The sequence below is a fragment of the Rhinopithecus roxellana genome, chromosome 8 (genome assembly GCF_007565055.1).
Source record: "Rhinopithecus roxellana isolate Shanxi Qingling chromosome 8, ASM756505v1, whole genome shotgun sequence".
Classification (NCBI taxonomy): Eukaryota; Metazoa; Chordata; class Mammalia; order Primates; family Cercopithecidae; genus Rhinopithecus; species Rhinopithecus roxellana.
Genome location: NC_044556.1, coordinates 11,591,904 through 11,596,419, shown reverse-complemented (window position 1 = coordinate 11,596,419; position 4,516 = coordinate 11,591,904). Strand labels below are relative to the sequence as shown.

The 4,516-nt window shown below is 48.8% G+C and overlaps 1 protein-coding gene and 1 pseudogene across 2 annotated transcripts in view; both read right to left on the bottom strand.

Annotated features, from left to right (window-relative positions):
* The window catches only part of MIER2 (MIER family member 2), a 993,207-nt gene that overhangs the window by 696,840 nt on the left and 291,851 nt on the right, over positions 1-4,516 (bottom strand). The window lies entirely within an intron of this gene.
* LOC115899027 lies at positions 2,552-4,381 on the bottom strand (annotated as a pseudogene). Its single transcript, XR_004058632.1, has 2 exons — positions 4,242-4,381; positions 2,552-3,947 (listed from the first exon to the last, which is right to left on the bottom strand). The product of XR_004058632.1 is annotated as an L-lactate dehydrogenase A chain-like (transcript).

Genomic DNA, 4,516 nt, shown 5'->3' with positions numbered 1-4,516 from the left:
CCTCCCCCTCCCTGCGCCGCCGCGGACGCCGCACGCCCGGCCGCAGGACACGCCTCCTCGCGAGGACGACGTGTCCACCCGTTGGCTGAACCTGTAATCCCCGCCCCCCTTGCCCGCCCCACCGCCGCTGAGGATTGGAGAGTTTGGACCCGGCCGGGCGCCCGAACGGGGATTGGTCGGCGCTTGGCCCCGCCCGAGGGGTGGATACAGCCCGCTCATTGGCCCGCGGAGACGCCGGTCATGGGCAGGGGGCGGGAAGCAGGCGTAGGGAGGCGAGGCCACGGCTGCGACCTCGGAGGGGCTGGGGACGGGGGTCGTAGGTCACTGGTACCAACGGCCTCTCTGAACGGCCGCGGGGTGGGCTCAGCCCGGTGGGCGAGAACTTGCTCGCGGACCTGCTCCGGACCTGGAAGGAGCGGGGCCACCCCAGCCAGAGCCCCTCCCCCGGATCCCCCTTTGGGGGGAGGTCAAGGGTCAAAAAGTAACCCAAAGTGGCCAATTCCAGTCAAAAATCCTTGTTTTAAGGCTCACTTGGGCCAGGGGAGAGAGAAACGCTCAGGGCGGCCTCTACCCTGTCGGAACTCATGGGGGAAGCCTCAGGACAGCGCTGGGACGAGCCCAGCGGGGGCTTCTGGTGAAAAACAAGAGTTGCCAAAATATGGTTTGATAAGGTTGAAAATACTGAACCCTCCTGTACTAGCCCCGTGCTTTCCACCTTTTCCTGCACTAGCACCAAGTTGTTTTGCTGGAACAAATTGTCTTGCTGCAACCTCCGCCTCCTAGGTTCAAGCGATTCTCCTGCTTCCGCTTCCCGAGTAGCTGTAAGGATTACAGGCGTGCGCCACCATGCCCGGCTAATTGTTGTATTTTTAGTAGAGATTACAGATGCATGTCTGTAGTCCCAGCTACTCAGGAGGCTGAGGCAGGAGAATCGCTTGAACCTGGGAGGCGGAGGTTGCGGTGAGCCGAGATCACGCCATTGCACTCCAGCCTGGGCAACAAGAGGGAAACTCCGTCTCAAAAAAAAAAAAAAAAAAATCTCTCCCAGAAAACAGAAGATGAGGAAACACTCCCCAACCCAAACTTATTTTGGTATCTGTTTTCTGGACTGATAGCTGGCTCATACTCAAACTTCTTGGAATCTGGGGATATGCTGAATAACTGTGGCATCCATAGGTCCCACACACCTTCAGAGAATTGCAGGACACATGGAACTGACTCAGGAAATACTTGGTGACCATCATAGAAAGAATCTTTGAAGATGAATTCTCGGCTCAAAAGCCACCTCCTCCAAGAACCTCTCCTAGTCATTCTCTGAAGTGCCTGGATGGAGATGTGCTGTGTAAACTACACACGGAATTTCTCTCTTTTTTTTTTTTAATATACATAATTTTATTATAAAATTTTTTTAAATGCAGCATCCTAAAAAACGAAAAATTTACTACTGATACTAATTTCTACAAGTCTGCTGTGCTGTGCCATACACAAGAAATTTTTTAAAATCCATTAAATATTTAGGGACATTAGGCAGGTCATGGTGGCTCACACCTGTAATCCCAGCACTTTGGGAGGCCAAGGCGGGTGGATCAGCTGAGCTCAGGAGTTCAAGACCAGCCTGGCCAACATGGTGAAACCCCATCTCTACTAAAAAATACAAAAACTAGCCGGGTGTGGTGGCGCACGCTTGTAATCCCAGCTACTTGGGAGGCTGAGGCAGGAGAATCGTTTGAATCTGGGAGACAGAGGTTGCAGTGAGCTGAGATTGTGGCATCACACTCCAGCCTGAGGGACAAGAACAAGACTGTCGCAAAAAAAAATAATAATATACACACACACACACACACACACACACACGGACACTCAACATCAGAAGCTGTAAAATCTAACTGCATGTAGTAGCCCATTGAAAAGCTAAAACCTGCATCTTTTTTTTTTTTTTTTTTTGAGGCGGAGTTTCACCCTTGTTGCCCAGGCTAGGGTGCAATGGCGTGATCTTGGCTCACTGCAACCTCCTTCTCCAGGGTTCTAGTGATTTTCCTGCCTCAGCCTTCCAAGTAGCTGGGATTACAGGCACCCGCCACCACGCCTGGCTCATTTTTTTTTTTTTTGTATTTTTATTTTTATTTTTATTTTTTTTTTTTTTATTTTTTTTTTTTTTTGAGACGGAGTCTTGCTCTGTCGTCGCCCAGGCTGGAGTGCAGTGGCCAGATCTCAGCTCACTGCAAGCTCCGTCTCCCGGGTTCACGCCATTCTCCTGCCTCAGCCTCCCGAGTAGCTGGGACTACAGGCGCCCGCCAGGTCGCCCGGCTAGTTTTTTGTATTTTTAGTAGAGATGGGGTTTCACTGTGATGGCCAGGCTGGTCTCAAACTCCCGACCTCAGCTGATCTGCTCACCTCGGCCTCCCAAAGTACTGGGATTACAGGCATGCGCCACCACACCCGGCCAACTTGCGTTTTTTTTTTTTTTTTTTTTTTTCACTGTTCAAGGTTTATTGGGGGTTTTAGTTGGTATAACACTTGGATAGTTGGTTGTATTGTTTATATGTAGATCTTTTTATGTTATATGGTAATGTACACTACTGATATATATAGTTCACAAAATAAGCTCCTTTGGAACAATTACGCACAAGACATACGATACTGGATTTATACACTGGATCCCAGGATGTGACTGACTGAGAAAAAATGTTGGACTAGGCATGTTCAGTGAAGGAACCAGGAAATTATATAACACACAGTAAACATCCACCTGGCTCAAGGGGCAAATGCAGCATGTACAGAATTGGCAGTGGTGCGTCAGAACTATTTCACACTAACCAGTTTAGGACTACACAAGATTAATACCATCTAGCATCAGGATATAGCTGTGGATTTCACAAACCATTCTTATTTCTAACTTCAGGACTTAATGCTTTTCCCAGTCCATCTTCAAATATTACTGCTTTAATCACAGATCAGATAAAAAGGACAACATGCACAACCTCCAGCTAGAATCCTGTGGTAGCCTAGACAGTGAAATGCTATGACATCCCAAGACTTTAAAATTGCAGCTCTTTTTGGATTCCCCAAAGTGTGTCTGCACTCTTCTTCAAACGGGCCTCTTCCTCAGGAGTCAGAGTCACCTTCACAAGGTCTGAGATTCCATTCTGTCACAAAATGCAAGGAACACTAAGGAAGACATCATCCTTTATTCCATAGAGACCCTTAATCATGGTGGAAACTGGGTGCACTCGCCTAAGATTCTTCATTATACTCTCTGCCAAATCTGCTACAGAGAGTCCAATGGCCCAGGATGTATAGCCTTTGAGTTTGATCACCTCATAAGCACTCTCAACCACCTGCTTGTGAACCTCTTTCCACTGTTCCTTATCTTTATCAGTCCCTAAATCTGGGTGCAGAGTCTTCAGGGAGACACCAGCAACATTCATTCCACTCCCTACAGGCACACTGGAATCTCCATGTTCCCCAAGGACCCACCCATGACAGCTTAATGGGTGAACTCCCAGTCTTTCCCCCATCAGGTAACGGAATCTGGCTGAATCCAGATTGCAACCACTTCCAATAACTCGGTTTTTGGGAAAACCACTTATCTTCCAAGCCACGTAGGTCAAGATATCCACTGGATTTGAAACAATAAGCAACTTGCAGTTCAGGCTATGTTTTACAACATTAGGAACCATGAATTTAAAGATGTTCACGTTACGCTGGACCAAATTAAGACGGCTTTCTCCCTCTTGTTGACGTGCCCCAGCCGTGATAATGACCAGCTTGGAGTTTGCAGTTACACTATAGTCTTTCCCAGAGACAATCTTTGGTGTTCTAAGGAAAAGGCTGCCATGTTGGAGATCCATCATCTCTCCCTTCAATTTGTCTTCGATGACATCAACAAGAGCAAGTTCATCTGCCAAGTCCTTCATTAAGACACTGATGGCGGCCGGGCGCGGTGGCTCAAGCCTGTAATCCCAGCACTTTGGGAGGCCGAGACGGGCGGATCACGAGGTCAGGAGATCGAGACCATCCTGGCTAACACGGTGAAACCCCGTCTCTACTAAAAATACAAAAACTAGCCGGGCGAGGTGGCGGGCGCCTGTAGTCCCAGCTACTCGGGAGGCTGAGGCAGGAGAATGGCGTAAACCCGGGAGGCGGAGCTTGCAGTGAGCTGAGATCCGGCCACTGCACTCCAGTCCGGGCGACAGAGCGAGACTCCGCCTCAAAAAAAAAAAAAAAAAAAAAAAAAAGACACTGATGGCACAGGCCATGCCAACAGCACCAACCCCAACAACTGTAATCTTATTCTGGGGAGTCTGTTCTTCCTTTAGAAGATTATGAATCAGCTGATCCTTGAGAGTTGCCATATTGGACTTGGAACCAAAAGGAATTGGGAATGCACGTCAGGTGGGACACGTGGCAATGAGATCCGGAATCGGCGGCAGCGGCTACAGTACCCAACCTGCGTTTTTAAAAAGTATTTTCTCAGGCTGGGTGCTGTGGCTCACGCCTGTAATCCCAACACTTT